Source organism: Pezoporus wallicus, unplaced genomic scaffold (assembly GCF_028554395.1).
Source record: "Pezoporus wallicus isolate ANWC-B61680 ecotype Strahan unplaced genomic scaffold, APGP_CSIRO_Pwel_v1 contig_6923, whole genome shotgun sequence".
Taxonomy (NCBI): domain Eukaryota; kingdom Metazoa; phylum Chordata; class Aves; order Psittaciformes; family Psittacidae; genus Pezoporus; species Pezoporus wallicus.
Window position 1 is genome coordinate 2,636,461 of NW_026637289.1, and position 27,132 is coordinate 2,663,592.

The window sequence follows — 27,132 nt, forward strand, 5'->3', positions numbered from 1 at the left end:
ACTTAAGGGTAAATTCAAGGAAGCAAATTACAGGCTACTAACAGAGTCACTGCCTCAGTTCAGGAAATCACAGTAGTACAGATAGCCTGAGAGAGTATTCTGGGAGGGAAATGAGTATACGTTTGCCCTGTCCTTGTACTTTTCCTAAGGCAGAAGCTTTGGACGACCGAGGATGGTGAAGCTTTAGTCTGACCTGGGTCTACCACTTTTCCTATTCTTAGTTTAAAAATAACAGCAGGAAACTGCTTTACATTTATGGACTCTCATCACTTAATGCAGGTCTAGGCACAGGGTAACCTTTCCTTACTTGTCTCTCAAACACTGTCATCTGGGCATTTAATTTCCAACCCTGCCTTCCACATTTCCCCATCAAATCCCAAAAAGGAGACAGCAGGGAAACCTCTCCCCACCCTGACACCTGGGTCAGCACTGCAGGAAGGGTGGAGTCTTGCCCCCTCTGGGCAGCAGAGGTTCTGCTGTGACTTCAGAGGATCCCGAGGAGCACCCGGTGTACAGCAGTCTGCCCCAGAGAATGCCGGGGTGGGGAGAAAAACATGCCCTAAACCAGGGCTCGCGACCTGTAGGATGTTTCTAACAGCCTGTGCTTTGCACCGTGCTTGCCCTTCATCATGTTTTGGTTATATGCTGTATGATTAGCAACACACAGCTTACCGTGCTGGTAATTAAAACTGATAGCATAGGGAGCTACAGTACATTTCCTCCTAAGCTGAGTATTTTTGATGGACTGCAAAGATCCGTTCTTAATAAAAGTAAATGCCTGCAATAAATGCAGCTTTTAACCTGCGCTCCAGTAACTGCAAGGGCTGAAGGTAAAAATATCACATTAAATTTTATATCAGTAATTCCAGAGGATGATCATTTAAACATACTTTACACCCGGTCTCATGAAAACCTGCACCTGGACTGGCATAGGTGTGACACATAGGGAAGGAACAAGCTATTCATGCCTTAAGCCAAAGGAAGGTGCAAAAGTGCAGTCAAGTAGAAAATGCTCCCATTTCACAGCAGGTGAAGGAGAATGCCCTTTGCTTCCAGTACAGCCACTGGTCCCAGCTGCAGAAGGACTCTGATTTAGGAGTCCCTGCCAGCACTTGCAGCCCTGCATCCAACTCTTGACTCCTGCTGAGCTTCATGTTTACCAGATCTACGTACTCAACAGCCTATGTGAAAAGATAGATACAAACTCCTTGTAGTCTTGTCTGTCTTTCCTTCAGGTGCTGTTCAGGAAAGCACGCTCTGAGGGTTGTCATGGTATATAACCCTAGACGGCAACTAAGTACCATGCAGCTGCCTGCCCACTCCCTACTGCAGCTGATAAAGAGGTACTGGCAGCTTATGAAGAGAAACCAGGGCACAGGGGAATATACATTATTAAATGGGAGGGAGGGGATACTTTTCATCCAGTAGCAGGACTATTTTCCCCTCTTTCTTTGTGCACAGCAGGGCAGCCCTTTGGCTGTGACCGGTCGGAGATGATGGCCTGCAGAGGAGGTGAGCAATATGAGAAGCATTGCCTGATCTAGAAGCAAATCTTTATACCTGTGTGCTCCTCTTCGGTAGTAATCAGGGACATGAGGCATTACACATCTCTTCATCATGAATACTAAAGCAGCACCACACAGAACATGAAAGGTAAGTGTTTAGTGAAGCGGACAGTAGGAATTTTTGCTAATAAAAGCATTGAACCAATATTCTCTGCATGTCTGCATGTGATTGCCTAATGACATTGCATGGAAAGCACCCATCTCACCATTGCTCAAAAAAAGGTCAGGATAATTTTCAGCTGTGGCATGAAGTGATTTGCAAAGGTCTTCTCTTTCTCTGCCCATTGCCTTAAGGATTAAAGGATTGAAGTGAGAACCAGCTGTTTCCTGGGGGATTCTCTTACCCATTTTGACCCCAGGAATAGAATTTCTACATAAAACCCTTGAGACTGCCAAGCCAATAGGATCTGAGTAGAAAGGCCCATATTCTAAACCAAATCATTAAAGAAACAACACCACCACAAATATCTGTGCTAGCTGTGGGAACCACAGTGGGATTCACCCCACCTAATTTCAAACCTCAGTTTGTCCATCACCTCAGTATAGGCCCTCCAGTGAATTTAGATGTGATCTTTCTGTGTCACATCTGCCAAAATGTCTTGGGTACCTCAGGTCATCTCAGGTGGCACTAAACTATTTAAGGCAACCACTCTTAGCTATAGGGAGCAATTCAATCACGGATTAAGACACCTAAATGCTTACATTCAAACCCTTACACAGAGGTGCCTCTGTGCGTGCTAGATATCTGACCTCCCATGGTTCCAGTGAATATGGCTGAAGGTGTGCAGTCATTCAGCTGGCCAGGTGTAGATGTAGTTTGTGGTGCGCACAGTGGCTCTAGGGCTCACTAACCAAGTGCAATCTGTTGATCTTGGGAGCTTTGTCACTTCCTTATAGACACCTATATTTGAGTGTCTTAATCCATAACTAATCCTATTTCTAAAAACTGGGTTTGATTTGTCTGTTTTATATCCAGCGTTAGGGTAAAGTTAATCATATCCTATATATAAATATATATATCCTATATATATATATTTATAAAATAAGTCCAGGAAAATGAGGTCATTTCTAGATATCTACAATACCTGCGTGAATCCTACCCTTGGTCACTCATGTCCACCTGCAAACAGCCAGTTCTGTCTTATCCTGTGTTCAGGATATTTCTGGTTAATAACATATTGCATTGCAGAAGAAAGCATTGACTCTTCGGAAGCAAAAACTCAAGCTTCACAAGTGAGAAAGACTTTGGATTCCTGGGCTTGTTCCAGCCTCCCTGGGAGGTCCCAAGTTAGGAAATTCCTACATTTTCAGTGTCTTACCTCTCCCGTATGTCCCACAGCATCTCCTTCAGAAGGCAGGAAAACAACCAGACATGGGAAGCAACTTGCTCCGGACAAGGCCTGCTGATGACAGGGTCCAGGCACCTCATGCTCCCATGACCCATATCCCAATCACTACGCCGTGCTGAGTTTCAAGATAAAATGGGCAAAATACTTCAGCACCTCCCATTTGGACAAAATAATGTGTTTCCCCTCTTAGTTCCTAAGGTAGTTGAATTTTACCAGCTATATTGTATTTTAAACATTCTCACAAACAGTTTAGAAAAGGATAGAGAAAATGCAAACACCATTTCTTCTGCTTGGAGCCACTCCCAAGGAGATTGATCCTTAGGTATTCAGGAAAGGTATCTGTGAGTTTTCCTTACATGGAGCAGTGCTACAGTGGAGCAGATACAAGAAGGATTGAATGTGGTTTTGTTCTGGGCTGTAAAAACATGTATTTCTAATGAATGAGCTCTAATCTTCTGTTAAAGCTGGTAGCCATCTATCAGTATCTCCCTGAAGCTCAGCAGAGATTTAACTCTCCTTGATAGAACTGAAAGTACTAGCAGCATCCAAAAGCATGTATACCAGCATCCATCACTGTGTAGACTCTGCCTACCTCGCCCTGGAGCCATTGTGTCAGCCAGAGAGACTATGGGAGTGAGGGCAAAATGGGAAAGTTTTCCTTCAGTGCCACCATTTTGTGCCTGAGTGATGTACACGCGGTGCATTATTTATTCTACTTTCCTGCAGAGCACGAGTTCATCTATGCACAAACTTGTGCTCTCCTTCACTCCTCATATGACTTTTCGACTCGCTGGCTTGTTTCAAACAGACTTGCTGGGGCACAAAAGCAAGGGGTGCAAAGGTTTGCAGGCATTATGGAAATGTGTAAAAGAGAGAGATGGGAGACCCCAGTTGTGCTCCCCTAGTTTTGGCCACCTGTCCTATCAAACAGTGAGAGCACAGGACAAAATAGAAAAGCTTCAATGCTGCGAAAAATTCTTACCACACCTGACACACTCTCAGACACTGGAATCAAGCGATTACAGGGCACAAATCTATAGAAAACTCAGTGTTCTTCTATGCTCAGGAAGCTACGTGGGACTGTTCTTTTAATAACTTAGCATTTGAGTTTATCCCCTGGTTCACAGGTAGTGAAGGAGGTGCAGCAGCCACTCTGGCCATGGCAGGCTCACTGCTGCTTAGCTATTTGCATCTCAGGAAATAGCACGTTTCTCTTGGCAGCTAGTTTCAACTCTTTTTACCTGCTTGTCTCCAGCTGCAAGATGTGCTGCTCACACTGCAGTAGCAATTGCATGGCACTTTATTAAACAACTTGCCAGAGGATCCAAGTCAAGCTGAGTTCAAACAAGAAAACATATTTTTACTCTAGCAAACACGTCCCAGTGCACCAGAAACCCAGCAGTGCTTCCACCACGGATGTTTTGCTGGCTGCTTCAGGCTTGTGACGGGCAGAGCCCCTTCAGAAGGGGTCCTGCAGCAGGCTTGCTCTCCAGCTGCTGAGAGCAGGTCCTGCAGAGCTGCGGCTGGTATTTTTCATGGCTGCGTTGGGGTGGGAAAGGACTGGGCACCATGCAAGTGTCCAGAGCTGGATTGTGCCCTCTTCTCCCATCTCAGCTGGGTGCTTTAATGAAGGAGCAGGGAACTGGTAGGAAATAAGCACAGGATTCTTCAAAATCCAGACCAGTAAGTATTGATGGTGTCTGATCCTTTCCTTGTTACTGAGAACAAAAGAAAGGAAAAATGGTTCCCAGTGTCATCCTACAGCCTGATTTTTTTTTTTTCCTGAAGTTAAATTCAGCAGCAGTGACAGTGCTGTCCTTGAGGAGGTGTTCGTTTGAAGGATAGCACCCTGGTGACAGCAGGTAGAGAACTAGCTGCATGGCCCCTCTCACTCAGGTTTGCTTAATGAGCCAGAAGAACTTGAAAACCCTGGTGAGAATGAGACCCCCAGGAGCAGCGGAGGCCAGCCTCGCCTCCTGATCTTACCTTTCTTCATTTGGCCTGACGGTTTTGTTGCAGACAAGCAGCCTGTGGTGGAGAATTGAGAAAATGAAACCTTACAGAGAGCGAGTGAGTGCAGGAAGAGCACCAAAGGGAAGATGTGAAAAATGGACGCAATGAGGCCACGTGAGAGGCAAGGGTCGTTCCGCTGAGGTGGTTGAGCCAAATGTGCGCAAAAAAAGGGATGAAACAAAGGCAGTTCCTTCTTTCTCTCTCTCTTATGTAAAGCCAGTAGCACTGCTTCTGCTATCGCAAAGAAACTAGTAGAAAAACAGTGCCTGGACTCAGTCCCCCGCCTCGAAGAGCTGCAGGAGAGGATGGAGTTCCTCTTGCAGGTCTTTGCCTCAGACTGTGGTTTATTTGCAAGACAAGGTCACAGCAAAACAGCTTGAGTCCCTCACCTCACTGCCCTGAGACCTCCTGCCTCAGCATCTGGGTATGCAGAGGTGCCATTTCAGTGTGCTAAGAAAAAGCCTCTTAAAAAACCCTGTCCTGAAATCCTGAGGGTGGTAAAATGTAACAGACTGCTGGTGGAGCAGTCCAGGAATTGTGCTAAACTCCCTCTGAGAGCTTGGGGAGGCAGGATGGAGAGCTGAGGCCATAGGCTGAGTATTTTCCATTTTCTGTTTATTTCACCAGTAGTTACACCTGCAGAACTGCAATCTGTGTTTGCCAAGCCTTGCTATCAGCCTACCTGCCCTTCATCTCTTCATGCCCCACACCTCATCTGAGAGTCCTTGTGTCAGTGCTGACAGACTGCAAAGTTTCCAAAGGAGGTAGGTCCTCTCCCTCGTTGCTTCTGTAAGCCATTACTCTCCTGCTCAGGAGGCTGATGGGACCCTGCCTCCCATAACAGCATCCATCTGGGTGTAAGAGATGTGTAATGGAGGGCTGCTACCTTTCCAGACTGAAGTCAGCTGAAGATATGTCCCCACTTTGCCAAGGCCCTGCCTCTGGGACCAAGCAACTTCTCCAGTGACCAGGACATTGTTGTTCTTTGACAGGACAAGGGCAAATGATTGGATGAGGGGAAATGGCTTTAAGATGAAAAAGGGTAGATTTAGATTAGATATTAGGAAGAAATTCTCAGGTGGTGAGACACTAGAACAGGTTGTCCAGGGAAGCTGTGGCTGCCCCATATCGGGCAGTGTTCAAGGCCAGGTTGAATGGGGCTTGGAGCAACCTGGTCTAGTGGAAGCTGTCCCTGCCCATGGCAGAGAGTTGGAACTATACAAGCTGTAAGGTCCCTTCCAACCCAAATCATTCTATGATTCTATGACTGTAATGTAGAGCACATAGCTCCTTTCTTCCTGAACTGTCAGACGTGATTTCCAACACCAAGATCCTCCAGCCTCAGTTTCTTCAGCTCAAACTCTGATTGCTGGAGATGCAAAGATGCCCAAGATATCTGTTATTAATTAATTAGATGACACCGGAACAAATCTTTCCTTAAATACATGAATGTTTACAGCTCTGATAGGCTTCAACCTATAAAACTGAGGCTGTGATTCTGAACCAGCAATTGAAATTAAATTAGACTTTGTATTGTAGCAGGTCCTGTTTCACATATTCAGCCAAGCAGTTGCTAGTTGAGATGCCCACGTTTCTGATCACACGCTTTGCCAGAGTAATTTACAGGTTGCTTTCCAGAAGTCCCTTTCTACCATTAGCTTTGTTACCAGGAACTTGAACAGTTAACAAGCTAACCTTCCTTGAACTACAGGCACACAAAGCAATCTTATTTATCTACAGCCTTCAGACCAGCAAAGAAAGCACCAACTTCTCTTTTGAATGCAGTTACTTTCTTTCTCATCTTCTGTGTCTCACACAGAAGCCAGATATTTTCATCACCCATAAGCCACAGATCCTTTCTGCTCTCTGTTAAATTTTCAGGGGGCAAAGATTTGGAGCAAATGAATGTGAAATGAGAAACATTTATATTATGGCCATTTGAGTTCTCCAGCTGAGTCTATAATTGCATGATACTCATATTTTTTCCCTCTTGCTCCTCTGGCAATAGTCTGGCCTCTTCCCTTATAATTACTTGCCTTTCCCTATAGTTTTCTATAGTGTTTATAGTTATGGGACTTCTTCAACTAGTGTCTGCCATAAATGGATAATCCCCACAAATCTGCTAGCTCACTTCAGAGAAGGATGCCCCATTCCCAGAAATATTCAAAGTCAGGTTGGATGGGGTTCTGAGCAACCTGATCTAGTTGAAGATGTTCCTGCTCACTGTAGAGGGTGTTGGACTACATGACCTGTAAAGGTCCCTTCCAACCCAAACTATTCTATAATTCTAAGGATCCAAATATCTAGATAATTTTCCTGAACTGCTTCCAGTGTTTCTTGAACCAGCTATGAATGGCCCTTCCTGTAGAGGTAAAAAAAAAAAGCCAAAGAGTCTGACTTTATACGTAGCAGGAAGAAGAAGCAGGTACCCAATAGCCAGGTCAATATATTAAAGTCAGACGGTGGGAAGTGGGCAGGGAGAAGAGGCAATAGCCCTACACTTCTCATTTTTCTAGATCCTATGTGCTCTCTCACCACGCAGAATCCCTCAAGGGTGCATTTGGGACAAGACAAGTTGAGAAGGGTTTTCGTACACATTTTTGTGGAGGTGATGAAGGAGACTAAATAGAAATAGACCCTGAAACCATGTAGAATTAGCAGAAAGAGTCACTAGCACAGAAAGCCAAGTTGAAAAACTGCCTGTCTTCCCCAGATTCAGTGGACCTCTAGCAGTTTAATAAGAAATATGAGTGAACTATATAGTGACAAAGAAAAAATTGTCATAATGAGCAGCTTGAGGTGGTCTGGTTGTTTTCTGTTGGCATTTATTGCCTCCTGTGCTACTCTAGGCATTTCATTATGGCTTACATACTATCATCCTCAATTACTTTTCCAAATAAGTACATTTCTAACATAGTGACAGCCTGTCCTGAGTACAACCACCATCATTCTCTACCTTTCCTGAGCCCACAATATGGGATAAAGCTTCTGTGCTTCCTTCCTTGCCAAATTATGTCTGCTGAATGAAATCATCAGGACTAACATGCCCTTTTTGGAAAAAGCGGTGGGACACCCCTCTTTCCCATTAAAACGTGCTCTCCAGGCAGTCCGTGTGCTGAACAAGCAGTCCACTACTTCCCCTATCCCACACAAATGATACCCTAGCAGTGGGACGCAGCAGCCGTGTTCAGCCCCCCTGCTCCCATGAAGCCCATGCTCTGCCTCCTTTCGCCAGTAATAGCCAGGCACTGACTGCAGGGTGATTTCTCTCCAGCACCAACACACATGACTGGATTGTGCACACCAGCTGATATGCCTACCACAGATATCTGTCCCAGGAAATAAATGAACTCCCTCAATCTGAAGAAGTGATATTACAAAAGTCAATAGGGAAATATAATTTCTTAGACAGAGGGCAGGAATTTCACACATTTCTCACATAAAGTTATCCTTATTCCTTAGGGACAAGCTACACTTTTATATTAGATTTTGAGAAATAATACTTATAAAAGATTCATCCTTTCTGGCATAAACTGGAGTAGCTCTTATGTTTCTGTCTTCGGAGATTTCAGGGACCACAGCTTCTGAAGATGCTCAGAGCTTTCACTTCCACACACAGGAGACATATTCACACCACATTTTAACATTGTAGTTGGACAGCATAAATAAAAGGATATTTATTTAATCATTAAGTTCAGGAATAAGAAAAACATGTGCATCACTTGCTAGAGCTTGCTGTGTGACCCAGGACTGCTTGGGAACTAGACAGTCACCCCACTGCCACTGCTTCCCACTCCAGAAGGAAAACTCTGGTGCCTAAGTGACCACTGGGCAGTCTGGCAGAGGCTGATGGCAGTGTTTCATGTCACCACCTGTGACTTCATCTTGAACACCTTTCATTGGGAAGACGAGATCTGGCTACTCGCAAGCTTGCTGTCTGTCTGGATGCTGGATTTGCCTTTGGGAGAGGCTGCAGGTGGCTCTCAAAATGCAGAGCTGTCACATCTGGAATAAAACATGCTGGGAAACTGCAAAGTATCCTGGTGCTGAGAACGAATTGTGGGAACATCACGTGGCAAGTTAGCAAGGTGTGACTCAACTGTGACTGGGGAGCAAAGCTTTGCTAACTGGCTGCTTACTAAAGGGTGCAGCACCCAAGAGTAAAGTTTGCCCCTCTGTGATTATATCTGTTATTCATTTTCTAAATAAACATATAGCCTTCATTTTTCAGAGCTGTTTTGATCCATCTCCCCCTCCAACAAACCAACATTTCCCATTTTCTTGATGACTTTTACAGTGCATTTGGCAACAACCCTGTCTTCCTTACCTAGGAACTTAATATTCAGAACAAAACTGCTCCAGTTGGCTTGTGTTTCATCGTCTGCTTATCTTGAGCAATAGATTTTGCAATCTATTTATCTAATATCTAATTGTACTGATTAAATACCTGCTTTCGCTGCTCTTTAAAAAAACACACCCCAGCTGGAAGGTCCCATTGAATGGCTTTTCAGTCGGCTTGTGCTTGCAAATGCCTGTCAGTAGAAGGCACACTTCCAAACCAGCTCCGAGGGCAACTAACGGAAAGCTTTCAGGGATGTTATGGAAACTAATCACAGAGTTTGGCCCCTGTGTAATTCCAGCGCTAACTGGTGAGACTAACACAGAGCACTAGCAGAAGGCATAAGCAGTGTTGCAGTCCAGCTTAAGCCTCCAAACAGCACTTTGCAGGGCCAGAGAAGAGCTCGTGTTGTGTACTCACCCCTGCATACGGTGTGTTTTTTCCCCCACAGCACATGGAATTGTTCAGTGGTTCTTGAGATGTCATTATTTTCATATTTTCTATGTCTGGATCACAAAATTGGCAAAAGATTTCTAGCAGAGAATGGCAATGTCTTCCATTCCTGGCCACATTTCTTCCAACTAATTGGGACAACAATTTGAGTAGCTAAGACAAGTCGTCACAGCTTTGTGGAAATACCTGGGGCTGCCAAGGAAGAAATGTCACCATGCACAGGCTGAGGCACACAGCAGCCTGAGCCTGACAGCAGCCATTCACTGCACCATATTCTGATTTAACACAGAAGTTTTCACTCTCTGTGGCGGGGGGGGGGCTCTGGGGGCCACTCAGTGCCTGAGGACTCTCCCAGGATGTGAATCACTAAAGAAGGCACACGCAGTCATGACCGGTGGCATCTGCTTTTCCCCTGGGAAGGGAGACCTGAGCACAGCGGGCACTTAGTGAGAAGCAGCCAGGTTGCCTGTGGGCCACGGTCAGGAAGGGGGGTCTGCTCTGCTCCCCCATCCCACAGATCTCCCTAACCCAGAAGCCTTCATAAGAACCTCCATGTCCCAGCACCTCTCTCCCTTGCAGAACCATCTCAAAATTGTTCAACAATGTCTTTTAATCCTTTTCTTCTGCCAGTGAGAAGTGGTGGCTATAAGATAAAATATCTGCAGGCCACAGTTCACCCTGCCTACTCCTGCATAGGGGATGGGGACACTGGAAAGAGGTAAGCCTTTTTTTTGTGTGTGTGCGTGTGACTGCATCATTCAGGGACAGGTTATAAGCTCTCTGGGGCAGAACAGTGTTTGAGACAATTAGTATGTATCCCTTCATGAAACCTCTGTGAAACTGCAAAGGAAAGAAAATGGCAAATTGAAATGTTCCTTCTAACCCCCAGAAATCCAAGGCAGTCTCTAAATGCCAGTGGATCAGGTGTGTTTCAGATACCCACAGTAGAAGAGGCGCTATGCCATGCTGCAAACTCCTCCCTCAGCACCTTAAAGACCAAAGTGAGATTTACTGTCTTATCTTGTAATTCATATGGGATCCAACACCATCAATGTCATCATTATGCCCCAAATTCTTTGTCTGAAGCCATTTTCTCCACTTGGAGTTTACCCTACTTTTCTCCCAGGCTTTCTCAGCTCCTTTATCATCTTGGAGAGCAGATGATTTTAACTACTTCATTCAGAGAGGTCTTCCACACTTGCAAGGAACCTGTGAGGGACTGTGGCACAGAGTCATCCACAGCGCATGATAAATGGAGCCTCCTGAATATCTGGAGTAATTTCAGAGTTATTTCATTTCCTTCCACTTCCCTCTAATTTTGTGTTCCCTTATGCAGCACGCTCTCCTGGCCTTCCCAGAACACCATTTCTTTCCTGATGCTTTAAAACCCCGATGTTCACCATCCTGGCCCACCCTCTCTAGCGATCACTGGCAACAGGACCTTAGCAGCAAACTTTTCACTGTCCCAAAATTAGCGTAAGAAATCGGCACATTGACTGTGGTTGTAGGCAAATGTGACCTTTTCAGAGGCTGACTTTATTTATTCATTTATTCTATTTACCTCTCTGTTGCAAAACCGAACGACAGAAATCATTAAAAAATGTAATACTCTGACTCCCAGACTTACTAACAATCATTAAAATATCTCTGACTGCAACACTTCTTAATGGAACAGTAATTAAGGTTGCCATTGCAGCCTGGAACACAGGCTGAGCACACGGCAAGACCAATGTTTCCAGCTCTAGTTCCTCTGTATTTTCACTTATCTGTTAAAGTGCCAGACATGAGTGCCCCCACTGTTAGATGTGTACCCACATGCTAGCACTGATTGGTAGGAATAGCTCAGAAGCAAGCACAGCCCTGTTGCCACTGGAGCTATATATCATATGTTTCTGCAATCTCAACTGATGTTTGAGAAAACCGGCTCCTGTGGTGTCTAAAGCACACAGGTGAGCACCCACGGCAATTTTCACCTGTTCTGGTGAAATTCCCCCCTTCTTTGGCTCTGAGGACCATTTCCCTCTACGCAATCTTCTGCAGGGCTCACTATCAGCAGCATTCACCAAGCCGTGCCCCAAGAACATTTGAATGGTCCTGGAGCCTCGCGCCTTTCCCCTCCTGACTCCCTGCCTGCTCTGAAGCCTTCACCCAGGCAGGACGACGGGCTCCTGTGTGCTCATCACCCCCTCCCATATGTGCCTATGCACGACACCTCTGTATCAACAGATCTAAAGATTAATAACTTAGGAGAACTCCCCAGCTTCCAAATTAATTAGAATAAATCACTCACCAGAAGCTTCACTCAGTCCTGCTCTCCCCCTTTCACAGGGAAGGATGTTCCTGTGTGCCTCCCTCCAGACTGCACACCAGGCCACCCTCTTTCCTCCTCAGCATGGTGCAGTCCCTTGCCTACCCAAGTAAATAAATACCTGCATCATAGAATAATAGAATCGTTTGGGTTGGAGAAGACCTTTAAGATCATCACTGCTGGCATTAACCTAACACTGCCAAGTCCAGCACTAAACATCAGCCCTTCCCTCGACAAATCTTCTTGCTCCATGCAATCTAAGCTGATGAAAAGACAAAAGTTGTGGCAGGGGGTTAATGGTAGCTCACCTGAAGAGATCTTTCTTTTCAGCAAGACAAGTAATTGAGTTTCTTTGCCAGTGCATCGCCGGTCCCTGTTGTTGACAGAGACTTCTACTGCTAAGTGTGTGAAAATAATGGGTAAGGATAAAAGATCAATCATAATTTTTGCAATATTGCCGCCCAGTTTAATAAACTCATTTAATTAGAAATCATAGGCAGCAACCACGGCAAGTAAATTTAATATAAGTTCTGAAACACCTGAGATTGTAGGATTTTACCATCTCTAATATTCTTGTTAATAAAAATGTCTCTGAAGTTGAAGGTTTCTGCCAGGAGTCTCCTCCATACTACACAGCTCAAAACCAACCATCCCAGAGGACTGGCACGGGCCACCAGCACATCTTCATGTCTGCTGCAGGGTGCCCTGATGTGCACCTGAGAAGCAAACACACAAACCTGTGTCCATGAATGTCTCACCCCATCCATGCGTGCATGGGTGAGATGTGACTACCCAGATGAGCTGCACGGAGCAAACACCCTGGCACCTAAGCACCTTGCAGCAGCAAAACTGCATTTTTGCTGGTGTGGGTTTTCCCAGATGGCTCTGGGACGATTTTGTTGCTCAGCCCTGAGTCCAGGGTGAGGCATGCTGGGTACCCCACCAGGCTGGTGAGGACATGAGACTGCCTGATGTAGTGCCAGGTAATGAGCTCATCTCCAGAATCAGAGATTGGAGATAGCTGTGACTGTGTGGGAAGCAGGTTGAATTAGTGACATTGTGATCAATCCCATTAGACTAATCACTTGACTTTTTGTTTCAGAGCAAATTTACTTTAACCTAGTCAGCTGTAAAGAACAGCAGAGCTATGATTTCTGGGTTTTTTTATCATCACCCAAAAAGTCCATGTTCTGAGAGGGAAAAATATTTGCACAGGCTTGCCTTCAGCGGCCTAATACAACTACAGCAATCGCATGAGGAACATAACACATTAATGTATGTCAAATAAACATAATCAAGGAAAATGCCATGAATGATAAATATCTGTGGACTAGCAGACCTGTGAGGTGCCTCCTGAGCAGCAGAGCAGCAGTGCCATGTGTGTCCATGAAAGGATCAAGATGCCCCTAGAGCTTGCCCTCTTACCGCCAGGTTTTTGCAGTCCACCTGCCTGGCTTCTGTCTCTGCTGGCCAATAGGACAAAGAAGATGCTCAGCACTGCCCAGGGCTTTGTGGCTGAGTGGGGAAGGCTGGCAAGGAGGACAGAGCGGTCAGAGGGCTGGGAGCATCTTTATCAGCTCACTGCTCTCCCACAGCCTAGATAGCTGAGGGGACAGAAACTGATTTGGTGGTCCAGTCCCAGTTCCAGCTCCCGCTGGCAAGCCAAGAGAAAGGCTTCCCATCCTGGCCCCAGGGCAATGCATGCACCCAAGCTAATGGGGCAGAGGTCCACAAGAAAGGGCAAGTTCAGATTAAAACACACCTCTGAGGCACAGCACAGTTCCACTTCACCATAGCCTGCAGATTTTCTCCCCCATGTCCCACTGAAGCCTGAGGGACTGCGGCCACCTCCAAGTGCGTGCCAGCTCAGGGGTGACACAACACCCTACACGAGCAGCACCCTCCCTTCCCACATTTTAATGAAAACTGATTGTCAGCACCAGAGCGGTATTTTGGTTGCTGAGCATCCTCTTGAATGACTAAACAGCAGTGAGTAATATATATTTACATACATTATGATCTATTCCCCTACTGGAAGGTGATTTGTGTAGATAACTTCCATTAATGTTAAAGGGAGCCATTCACATAAATCCTTGGCACATTAATGGCCGACTAGCCTCCTCTCTGTAGTATTTCGTGTTGCTGCATTTAGTGAACACAATATAAACGTGGCCGACTTAATATGCAAATAAATTCAAGTATTTACTGAGCCATAAGAGACAGTTACTAGGCACATCTCATTCATTGTTTGTAGGGAAATAGATGAAAGCTGCCAGATGAAATCAGGAGATAAATGCTATAAATGGTTTTTCGAGGCAACAGGGGAAAGGGTACTGAGTCTCCGCATAAACATAAATAACAATCAGAAACAGTTTCTTGAAGGCATCCTCTCCTCTATTAATTTTTACTCTGTGTGTGCGTTTACTGCACATCCACACTGAAGTTCTGTTTGCTGTGCTGATGGCGCTGGAGTCCCTTACATCCCTCAGGGACAGAGCAGGGCAGTGCACCGTCCCTGCTTGCTTGCTCCCCACCTCCTCAGCAGCTGCCCAAGCTGCTTCTAGGGAACATGCTCATGTTGAAAAGATGGGCCACCCACTGCAATGCCCTCTTTTCCTGGCAGCAAAATGCCAGGCACCTGGCACAAGAAAGGGGATGGAGACCTTTTGTGCTATTTCTTCTCAGGGATGTTGTCTTGAGAAGCTGCACTAGGCATTTGCAAAACAAGAGCCCTCACCACATCTGCGCTGTTCCAAGGCAGAGGAAAGGCACCGTCTATGGTAAACAGATCTTAAAATGCACCAGGTAGGGTATGGCTGAAGTCCTCCTTCAGTTGTCTGTGTAAGATTTTTAAGATGCCATGCCAAATGGGCGCATCTTCCACAAGATGTTACTTCCTAGTGGTAATAAATTAGGTAACACTGATTTACTTCTTGATTCTTTCAGATGGAAAACAAGGAAGAATTCTCTGTCTCTACTGCACAGTTCAATAGGAGAATTCCTATGCATACACATGCTCATGGGAATGTGCAGGTAGATACATCACCAAAGGCCTTATCTACCATTAGACTCCACAGAAGTCTGCTGGGATGATTATTATTGAATGCTGTGGGGCTTTACCATAGGAGTCACCAACAAACCCCTAAGGTGTTTACAGCACCCCTGTGTGAGCTCTGGGCTGGTGCATCTGCTCAAGCTTGAGGGTACAGCAGTGAGGGCAGGCAGGCATGTCCCTGCAGGGCCAGGTGTGAGCTGAGACAGAGCAGCCAGCACCACCTCCGTGCTTCCTGGCTGCCTGTCAGGACAGTGTGGGATGGCTAGGCACAGTGGCAGCTCAGACTCAAACAAAAACAATAACAGAGACAAAAAATACCAGACAGTCCCTGTCCTTAATATTGCCCCATGGGTCTGTCCTCAGCTAAGACCCCAGAGCTCCACTTTCCCCTGTTCCGTTACCACTTCCTCTTTCAAAAGCTCTTCTATCCAAGTACTGTCCCATCACAAGAGAAGGTCTTGAGTTAAAAACTTACCTGTCTGTGATGTCCTCCCTGGCAGGAAGAAACCATTGAAGACAAATGCTGCTTAGAGGCTTTTTGGTCACCAAGGACTTCCGCATTAGAGACATGGCAGCTTCCTCCTGCTGGTGGCAGGGGGCTAACACACACTACCACCAAGAGCCCTTGCAGACTGCTGCCCGCAAGCCAGCCTGATCAGCTCGGAGAAATCTCAGGGTGGCATCTGCCTCTAGGGAGCTGTTTTGAGACACACACAGTATCACACAGTATGCTAGAGATTGGAAGGGACCTCGAAAGATCATCTAGTCCAATCCCCCTGCCGGAGCAGGAACACCTAGATAATGTTACACAGGAATGTGTCCAGGCGGGTTTTGAATGTCTCCAGGGAAGTAGACTCCACAACCTCCCTGGGCAGCCTGTTCCAGTGTTCCGTCACCCTCACTGAGAAGAAGTTTCTTCTCAAGTTTAAGTGGAACCTCTTGTGTTCCAGTTTGTACCCATTACCCCTTGTCCTATCATTGTTTGCCACCGAGTAGAGCCTGGCTCCATCCTCGTGACACTCCCCCTTTATATATTTATAGACACTTATAAGGTCACCCCTCAGTCTCCTCTTCTCCAAACTATAGAGACCCAGCTCCCTCAGTCTTTCCTCATAAGGGAGATGCTCCACTCCCTTAATCATATTCGTTGCCCTGCGCTGGACTCTCTCCAGCAGCTCCCTGTCCTTCTTGAACTGAGGGGCCCAGAACTGGACACAATATTCCAGATGCGGTCTCACCAGGGCAGAGTAGAGGGGAAGGAGGACCTCTCTCGACCTACTAACCACCCCCTTCTAATACACCCCAGGATGCCATTGGCCTTCTTAGCCACAAGGGCACAGTGTTGGCTCATGGTCATCCTGTCATCCACTAGGACCCCCAGGTCCCTCTCCCCTACACTGCTCTCTAACAGGTCGTTCCCCAACCTATACTGGAACCTGGGGTTGTTCCTGCCCAGATGCAGGACTCTACACTTTCCCTTGTTATATTTCATCAAGTTACTCCCTGCCCAACTCTCCAGCCTATCCAGGTCTCGCTGGATGGCAGCACAGCCTTCTGACGTATCAGCCACTCCTCCCAGCTTAGTGTCATCAGCAAACTTGCTGATAGTACACTCAATTCCCTCATCTAAATCATTGATGAATATATTAAATAATACCGGTCCCAGTACTGACCCTTGAGGCACTCCACTAGTTACAGGCCTCCAACTAGACTCAGCCCCATAGACTACAACTCTCTGGCTTCTCTCCTTCAGCCAGTTCGCAGTCCACCTCACTACCTGATCATCCAGTCCACACTTCCTCATTTTAGCCGTGAGGATGCTGTGGGAGACTGTGTCAAATGCTTTGCTGAAGTCAAGGTAGACCACATCCACCGCTCTGCCATCATCCATCCACTGTGTTATTTCCTCATAAAAGGCTAAGAGATTGGTCAAACATGATTTCCCCCTGGTGAAGCCATGTTGACTGCCCCTCATAACCTTCTTATCCTTGATATGCCTTAAGATGGTACCAAGGATAAGGTGTTCCATCACTTTCCCAGGGATGGAGGTGAGGCTTCCTTCGAAATGCTCATTGCAGCCTGCTGGTAGCCCTGTTGGCTGCAGGGAACCTGGTTCTCAGGCGTCTGCCCTGCGAGGCTTGAAGTGTGGGGACAGAGTGTTCTCACCTGCCATTAAATCTAAAACAGTTTTGAAAGGAAAAGCACTGACAGCTTCTGTATGGAAGCCTCAGGTGCATGACACCTGCAGGAAGATAGGGTGAAAGTAGAATGCATCTCATACCCTCTCTGCACTTCCCACCGAGTAAAACACACTACACTTTATGGTACCCCCTTCACACCATCGACACACAAGCAGAAGCATGGAAGGATGGAGATGAGCATCAGGAAAAGGTATTTAACACAACAGAGGGGTAGAGCATCTCTTGAAGTTCAGTCCCTCAGGAAAAGGCACGCACACACATGATGGTCATGTCCCAAGGAGTGCATCAAGGAGAAATATAGCTGAGTTCTTACAAATTACTTGTGCTGCTTGAGATCATGGAGGATGTCATGAGGAATCACCTATCACTGCACGTGCTGCAGGGTTAACCCTTTACAGCTCTCCCTGGGAATGCAAGGCTTGCACAGGTACCAGCAGAGGTACCAGCAGCTGAACTGCTGCTGCTCCCCAGCACCCTGGGTCAAGGTGGGAGCTGGTGTGCAGAACCAGGCATCACTTTATGTGCAGCACCAGTTCCAGATGTGGAGAAAAGTGTGTCAATGCTTGTATGCCTTTGGGGTAGGGCTGCAGGTGGCTTTAGCCAGCTGCCCGTCTCCTGAGCGGGGACCCAGGAGCTGCAGCGTGGTGGCAGGAAAGCAAGTGATGCCTGCACATCAAGTGAGACCTTGGGCTGTTCCCTGCCCTGCACCAAGTGCAGCCCCATTCCCTCCTGCCTTGGTCACCCAGGGCCCATGTGTGCTATGATGCAGGCAGGAGCAGACCCTCTGTGAGGAGTATGGTAACCAAAGCACCAAGAGCAATTTAGGGCATAACCTTAAATGCTCAATTTCAGTCACACCTGCCAGGCAATACTTCTGGGAGCCCCACATATATAACCATTGGAAGCAAAAAGAGCAACAGCTGGCCCCTGTCACAGCTTTTGTTGGTCTGACATTGCCAATGCCAAGAACGCCAATATCCGCACACATGCTAGGTAAGAGGAGCAGGAAACCAGAGGTGTATTCCTGGTCCCGCTGCTGACCTGGGACAGAAAAAAAACCCTTTGCATCACACACCCAAACTGAACAGAGCAACAAACTCAAACAGGCAGAGAGCAAAAGGCTGGCATTTATAGCACCATTTCTGCTGTACAGTGAGAATCACCTTTAAAGATGGGGTCTTAGGGTCAGGATAAACTGCAGGGCAACAGCAAACTGTTCAGTTCATGAGGAATTATTCATCCTTCAGCAGAACATAATTACACATCCAGGCTCCCTCTGGGCAATTCTGTATTTGGGCCAAATTTATACTAGCTCCTAAGGGGAGCAGTCAATCTTAACAAACGACTTACAGTTTCATCATCTTTATAAGGCTTTATTAAAAAATAAGAATATCAGAAGTTTAGATCTTTAATTAGTAAATTTTACCCTCCCCCCCTTCACTGCACATCACCCTTCCTTTTGTCAGTTCCTTCGTTCTCAACAGAAAAATCCGGTGCAAAGTTGCTAGTTCAGATTATAAATTGTTTTAAGTTTTATTAGTCAATAGCAAATTTATCCAGTACTTTTAATGCACCCGTTTATCATGATTCCATTTGGCAGAGCAGTGTGCATTCCCCTGACACATGTTTTAGAATTATATCCTTTTCTTAATATACAGCAAAATACAGAGAAAATTTTGTTTCCTTTGCACAGAAAACCAATTTCTCATGAGGCAACTTGTTACAACAGAACTAATACATGTAATTCATTTATTTCCTCTAAGGTGAACCTAGGTTTTCTTTGCATAAGTAAACCTATTATTGTTCATCCTCACTGCAGAGAGCTGGGTGGTGACCGTCACCTGCTAAATACTGTAGCTGCTCATAATGGTCAGCTGGAGAACTCAGCTGGGAGTGTTCTATGTAAATAAAGCTGACTCCTCCTTTGCACCATTTTAAAGCTGTAGGGAGAGAACTAGGGCAGGATTTTAGGGAATTGGGGTATATTTTCCTTATCGTTGATTTTGTTTTTTCTCATAATGCCACTGAATATACTTTACAAAAGTGAACTAACATCCTCTGAAGATAAGAGGGCTTTGCTGATTTCAGTGTTATCAAATGTAAGCCTATTACTTCACTCCATTTTTAACAGAAATCATTGCTGTCTTATTCTCACTGACTATTTCCTGAAGGTCTTCCTTACCCAAACCATGCTTTTGTGCTTTGTATTTAGGTGCCAGGCTTGTGTGGTTTCCCCACTCTTCGCAGGAGGGGAGCAAGCCTTGGTCCCTAGTTTGAAGTACCCCAGATGTTTTCAAACTAATGCTAGGAATATTGGCTAGCCTTAGTGATGTGAGTTCAGTCTGCAGCAGGAAAGCAGCCCTTGTGCACCTCAGCGAGATGTGGTGAGGCTGAGGAATTGGTTCACTCATCCCTTTTCTGCTGTCCACTATGGGGTTTGGGTCAGCTCCCACCACAGCTGGGTGCTGGGGGAACCCACGAAGGTGCCAGAAGGTCCCAGAATGGCCAGGGATGAGGAGGATGGACATGTCCCCACAGAGGGCAGCCGATGTCACAGCAGCAAGACCATTGATCACCTGCCTCATCCCAGCATGGCTGGCCTGTCTCCAGTTCTCAGGCTGTGAATAGCCAAGCATCCCACACCCCTCTTCCTCACTTCACCCTACAACCTCTGCCTTCTCTTGCCTTTTTCCTTCTTTCCATGTTACCTTAAATTTGAAGGAGGAAAGTCATCGGGAGACATCTGTGTAAGGTCAGAATGTAATCTCAGCCTCCTGAAGCTCAGGTGTGCCATGTTGGGGCGCTCCATGGTGTTGACCTTTTAAACTTTTTTTCAGTATGTGTCAAAACCACAAGTCTTTGTGTCAAGCAAGAGCTAAGGGAATGCCTGAGGGAAAAGCATTCCTCAACTACTTCTTTCTAGGTACCACAGCCACCATCAAGCACATGTACAGTCATGTGTTCCCAGCAGGTGAGAAACCTCAGAGTAAGGCGCTGATTGACCAAGAAAGAAACTTGCCTCTTTCTACACACTCTTCTCCACCAAACATAGGAAAGCACTCCAGTTCAACATTTCCAATAAATGAAAACAGAAATATCAGAGTTGCTGTGCTATACCGAAAAAAGCATTTCTTGCGGTATACCTTCTGCAGTGTTTCTGATCTAATTCGGTACATGTAATTTTTTCCATTGGTAGATTCTGTTCCTGTCCCCTTTCCACACTCCATCATTAAAAAGCTCATGCCTCTGCCAGCCTCTCTAATCAGAGTAATATGTGCACCGGCTAAATAACTTTCATGATGGGGCAGAGAGGCTCTGCCTCAGCAGGAAAATCAGTGCGACATCTGAACTAAAATACAAAGTCACCTGCAGCCACAGGCAGCTGGGAGACACCTCATCTAAATACAATCACAAAACCTGAACTTGCAAACCTCCAAGCCATATCCTCAGCTGGTGTCAGGTGGGGCTGGAGCCAAGGAAGTTACGCTGATTTACACCCTCAGTGTGCTCAGCTCTACCAAGGACTGGCAGAACAGCGTGGTGGAGGATGCTGTAAGTATTCCTGAAGCACAAAGACACTTTTCAGACACCTTCCCTGCTCTCACAAATAGCAACATCCCCACACTTTACAAGTATTTGCTACTTAACCCCAGTTTATGTGCTTTCTATTTCCCTCTGTGCCTTTATTCAATCTGAAAAGCTCTTGGTCTAACCTTGAGGAAAATGTCTTCAGAAGCCTCTTGAAATAAACCAAGGATTAAACAGCAATCCCCCTCCAAGCAGAGAATTCAAACAACTTTGCTTCTTCTGCTTGCCAGATTAACTTTATATTCCTCCAGAAGCCTCACATGCACCAAAACCAAAAGCAACTTCTTTCTCCAGACCACTGCCATTAGACAAACCCGAGGCAAAGAAACCAGTGCTCAGAGCCATTCACCAGCTATGGAAAGGGAAACGGTGCCCAGATGTCAAAGGCTGAATTACTCACTGAACCACGCCGGGCTTCACCCTCTGTCAGCGAGCGGTGGGCTGGGGTGGCGTCGGAGGCTTGGGGAGCTAGGGAGGGACCGGCTGGGCTAGCCAGGCACCTGCACGCATTTCATCCCTGTGCTCTGTCTTCTCTCAAAGTTACCTTTAAGACACCTGAAAAGAGAAACAACTCTGCTAAAGTATGCTCCTTGGCATCTCTCATAAGCTAGCTGCTGTTAGTCTTGAAGGAAAAACACAACATTTAAACAGTATCTCTTCTTTCAGTTTTCAGATAAGGATAAAAATTCAATTTAACATCTGTTTTAAAGATAATATTATAATTGAACTCATTGCTCTATGAGCTATCCAAAACTCAAAATCTCTGATACTGCTTGCTAAAAATATTGTGAAATAGCTTGCTTGTAAAATGGAAGATGCATTTACCTGGCAGCAAAAATATCCCTGCTTAGACTCAGATTTGAAAAAGCCCGAAGCCGCTCTGCATGCAAAGTGCTCTGTAGTCAGAAGTCTTCATCAACTGATGCACACATACACACACACACACTCCCACTGCCGTGCAGGCAGCGCACACTGATCTGCTGCCCCTCTCCTCACACAAACTGCTCCCAGGGGTAAGGAAAGGTGTGCTTTGGTGAAGAGGGTCTCCAACAGAGGAGCTGCAAAGTTAGCATACTCATACCATACACAGAATGAGAACTGCTCCAACAAGGTTCAATGACAAACATCAGGCAGAGAAGAAGAAGCATGCTTTCCCCTTACCTATTGCTTAGGTTAAAACACTGAGCAGTGTCTTTAGAGAGCCCGGGCATTGGGACCCAAAGGGAAGAGGACTTTCAGCACAGTCACACAGACCCTGGCAAAAGCCATCTTCTCCCTGTCTCTTAGCACAGTGCAAGTCTCCAGCAGCTCAGCTCTCCAGCTGCAAACATCTCATTAGACTAATGCATTCAGCACAGGCAGAAAACTCGATTTACCATAGCTACAGCAATGAATTTCCATTACGATGACAGCTTCAACCACATCATGTCCGGAAAGCAGCCAACCACTGCCTTTTAAAGAACACACACATTTTACACGCAGAAAATGAGGCCTGCGCGCCGGGTTTCCTTTCTCTTCACAGCTACACCAAGAAGAAAAATTGCCATTTCTGTTTATTTCAGGAACTCCACAAGTTGAAAGGTAAAGGCATTTGGACTCTTCCCTCCCACCCACAGCCCCCCCTCCCCAAAAGCAGCATCTTTCGCAATACCGTGCATTGGGTTGCAATGAGAAAAAGGGGTGTTTGCAACATTTCTGGTTTCGCTACCCCTCCTCTGTTGCCATGGAAACCAGACTGTAGCATCAGCCCTTTGTCCCGCTCCTGCAGCAGCCCGGCCAGATGCTGAGCTTACATGATGCCATGGGTGGGAAAGACCAGTCACTTAATTTTGGATCATTTACATGGAAATTTGGGGAATAGCACTTGGGATATTTTTGCCAGCAACACTAAGTGTGTGTGCACACACCTGTACACAAACACACAGAGTCTGCTGTGTTGGATAATTTTACAGGAATGGCCAGGCAATGATATCCATAATATGCAGAAATATCAGTTATTGCAGTTACACCATGGCATTTGGGCAGGATGTGGGAGCAGCTTTTCACTGCATTTCCAGTCACTCATCACAGAAAGAAGGCACCAGCTCTTCTGTTATTTAGAACAGCACTAGCAGCTCTTACCCTCAAAACAAAAAAACACAAAAAAAGTGTAATACATATAATAAATAATGATCATCATAATCTCGCCATGCTCCATTGACTGTGCTAGATCAAATTATCCCAGCAAAGGGTTTGTCGCAATTGCTTGCCAGTGTTGCACAGCTCCCCGCTGTCCACTTCACATGCTCACATACACTGCTTTTCAGTATTTATCAGAAGCCAAAATGTGCTCCTGACCTCTCTTTCTTTCCAGTCCCATGAATACCTCATCAGATAGGCCTGCAGCCACAGTTACTGGTTTTGCTAGGTCTGTGGTTCCTCCACACTGATTTTGTGCTAGCCTGGTTTTACAGGTTTTAGGGGAGTTACATTCAATTTGTCATCACAGAAGCTGAGATGAGCATTCAGCCTGTTCTATTTACTGAGGAAGAGGAAAAGCAAGAAACACCAGATCTGGGCCATTTGTACCAATAAAAGCTGAGGTTTTGCTGGTGCCCTTCCTCAGCACCAGGAAGGAGAGCAAGCACCTGTGACTGTAAGCAAGGTGGGATGCTCAAGTTTACACCACCAGTCCCCTGAAACGCAATATGGCCAGAAGAATGGTTGGGGTGCTCATTTCTTTCTTATATTCATGGCTAGAGAAAGACTTTGTACATTTAACAAAAGGAAAATAATTGAAGTTTGCTAAATCCAGGAGAAACAAGGCGGCATCTTTTTCCTTTCCTTTTTGTTTGCTTTACTATAATCTTAACAGACATTGTGGATGTGAAAAAAAATGTATTATCAGCACAGAATTGGAACAACCATGGTTTTCACAAGCACGTTGGATAAGGGAGTACACAAGCATTCCTCAGCCCAGCCTTCATCCCAGCAAAGACCCATCATGCCGTTCTTTCCCTCTTCTCTTTTTGTTTTGATAAACTCAAGGTCAGTGGACCAGCACTCATGGATTCCCATACCACAGTAAGGAACTGGAGCACCATGCAAATTCCTGATTTAAGTTCCCTAATACGATAAATGGGGAAAAGTATCAGTGATTAAGAAAAACCATGACAGAAACTTTGAAAAAGCCTCTCTTCTCCTTTAATCTACTTAGAGTATTCTGAGCAGGAGCCTTAGCCATCCCTGTCATTTTACACTGCCCCAGTGGATGCACTGCTGTGGTCTGTCACACTCAGCACTGCTGGTTGTGTCACACCATGTTACCAATGTCATCTAGCATGGGAGGGCTGGCAAAACAACACCACATCACAGCAGCATTAGCTGTGGCCTCTAACAAAAAGTATGATATTAATACAATGCAACAAGGAGCAAACTGTTGGGGAAGGGACTGGAAGCGTTTCTTTTTTGTCACTGTTCGTGTTAACACCGTGCGTAATTTTGCAGGTCTGGGAGTAAGTTTTGCTCAGTTAAGGACTGCAGAGTCCCTTGGACCATGCTGTTTGCACAGCTTATTTGACAGCCTTGAATTAAAAGTTTAAATTAAGAGTCTTGAATGTTGGTTTAAAACATACAGCTGGTCTGGGGGCAGCTTAACTTATATGGCCAAAAGCAAGGGAGGATGAAATAGCACCAGGTGAACAGTTCAAAGTATTTACATCTACTGTGATGTCAAATGGCTCATTTCCAGACCTTGGGCTCCGCAAAAGAGAGGCTGTTTCAGGCAGAGGATAAATCTAGGCATGGCCTGGGCTCCTGGAGAAGGACAAGCACCCCACAGGGTTGTCACTCACACAGGACCATGCCAGATCCTCATGCCATCGTCCCTCCCCAGCATACCCAACCCTGCAGCTCCACACAGGGCGGAATGGCACACAGCGCTCTGTCACTGCTCTCCATCTACCACCAGTATTAATAAACACCCACAAATTGTAATTTCACTTCAAGCATTACCCTATAACTTAACTAACTCAATTCTTTAAACAATTATATCCAATTACCTACAGATTTCCATGAAATCGGAAAGCATTCAGGGTAAGTGAGAAAGAAAATTAAATATCCCAAAAGAGCCAAAATGTGTGCAGTCCTACTTGGTATTTGGGCTGGGGGAGGAAGCTTGGAACACTTCTTTCTGCCACCAGCAAATGCCTGGCTGCAGGGGTGACATTCAGCCCATCAGTCATCCCCGCAGCACAAGAGGCAGCAGTGGGCTGGGGCACCTACCTGCCTGGGTTATGCCCTGTATGCAATATTTCCCTGCATCTCTATTAGGTATTTCAGCTTAACAAGATTTTTACCTACAAATCTTCCTGGGTGCAGAATCAATCTCCTGACACCCGCCCTGACCCTCTCCAAACCCCCCATGCTTGTGTAGATACAGTTGGTTAAGTTATGATAGGGTCCAGTTTAAGGGAATGAATTTAAACAATTACCTTAATTACAAGAGCAGTATCATCTTTCAAGGAAGCAGTTCTCCAGGGAGGACAGCTGCTGAGAAGTCATTTAGACATGTGAACCTGTGAATACAGTGGAGGGAAGGGCTGTGACTCCAGCCCTGGCTGCCACCACTCCCCATTCCCACCCCAGCTCCATCCCACATGCCCAGCAAGGTGGAATAGCAGCAAGCAAGAAATGCCTAGCCTGCTGGGACCCCACAGCACCCGCCAGTCCCCTCCTATCCAGCCCAGCCCTGGAGGTCACCTTTCGCTTAGGCACACTGCTAGATTTGAGTAAAGCCGCAATCTGCTTAGGAGGCTGAGCTGGAAATTAAACCCATGCTCCAGGCAAAGGGAACTCCCAGATCAAACTTGGCAGTAGCCTGGAAGGGCAAGAGGTGATAAGGCAGAGTTCCCAGCCTGTTCAGACCTCCACCCAGCTCAGCCTGCACCCCTGGCACCCCACAGCCTCCTTTAGCCCTGGGACAGGCTCTGCCTCCTCTGGCCCCTGGTGCAGCAGTCCTTGCAAGGTCACCCTGCCACCTCCCCACCCCACTCACTGCTCGCTTGAGGACATGATTATTTCCTAAATCACTAAACATCAGGAGCGGCTTTGTAATTTGCTTGGTTCTTTATTACATTTATTGATTTTAAAATATTTTAACGGCTCGTTTATTACTGTGTTAAAGAGCTCAGAAAGGCAATAAAGTCACGCAGCATCCTTAGTGATGAAAGAAATAACCCTTTGGGGCTGCAGAAATCATGCTTTCTCCCTTCCCTTCTGAGCTCCTTTCAAGCAAAAAAAAAAATCCAAGAACGACTGCACCCAAAAGGCTGAGTGGGCAAAATCTCCTGCACCCAAAGAGGGCAGGTAGGATGAAATATAATAAATCGTAGCCAAAACTCTGGAACACCGAAGCAATCTGCAGCAGCTAAGAAACAAAGAAACCTTATTTATCCCTCTCGGTTAAGATGCTTGACACGCAAGATCATTTCCTATATGTTAGTTTACACAACAGAGGTGACTGGCCATGGACCACCTCTGACTGTCCAGCGTCAGCAGTGATGCTAAAACAGTGATGTGCATCCAGGTCCAGTGCAAGGAGGTTGCATTGATGGAAGCTGAGGTGTAACACATTAACTTACTTAGCTGCAGCTGCTTTCTGATGTGACTCCTTGAGACCCAGTGCATGGCAATCATCTGCTGGGGCAGAGCGGAAACAGCGAGGTGGCTCTGGTGCTACAAAGGGAAAAGCTGCAGGCGTAGGGGAAAGAGCCCCACTCTCCCCTCCATCCCCTGACCCCACTTCCAGCCTTGTACATGTCACCCTGTGGGGTAACAGCCTCACCATTCAGCACTTGGGTGCAGCTGGAGGCTTCACCCGTGCTGTCGGCAACCTGGCAAACAATCCTGTGAAGGGGAAGAAGCAGCAAAACAGTGGTACCACAGGGACATGATGCCAGCCTTGGGCCTCTGCACTGGCAAATGTAGCTCCCACTGGCTCCCAGATTAGTGTCTCTGGAGGCTTTTCCAGTGAGAACAGACACACCGCTGTGGCATGACATGGCCCAGCATCTTTGTTCAGTGCTAACTCAGCAGACGATGAGCAGAGGGGCAAGTTCCAGAGGGACTTGTTCCAGAGAAGCTTGCTGAGATGGATGGCAAATGCCACATCTTGTTCCATGAAAAGATGCAGGAAGAGTCAGGATTAGCTTTTTGCATGACTTTCTGCTGCTATTTACCCGAGAAGTGCCTGACAAAGGTGAGAGGCTGAATTAGAAACTC

The 27,132-nt window shown here is 46.2% G+C and overlaps 1 protein-coding gene across 1 annotated transcript in view; it reads right to left on the bottom strand.

The window, feature by feature from the left end:
- SCML4 (Scm polycomb group protein like 4) overlaps positions 1–22,445 on the bottom strand; it is a 70,721-nt gene extending 48,276 nt beyond the window's left edge. The window contains exons 1-2 of the mRNA XM_057404713.1: positions 22,033–22,445; positions 21,272–21,426 (exon numbers count right to left, since the gene is read on the bottom strand). The gene's annotated coding sequence lies outside the window, so the exon portion shown is untranslated. The remainder of the gene's footprint in view (positions 1–21,271; positions 21,427–22,032) is intronic.
- Between the last annotated feature and the right edge of the window lie 4,687 nt (positions 22,446–27,132).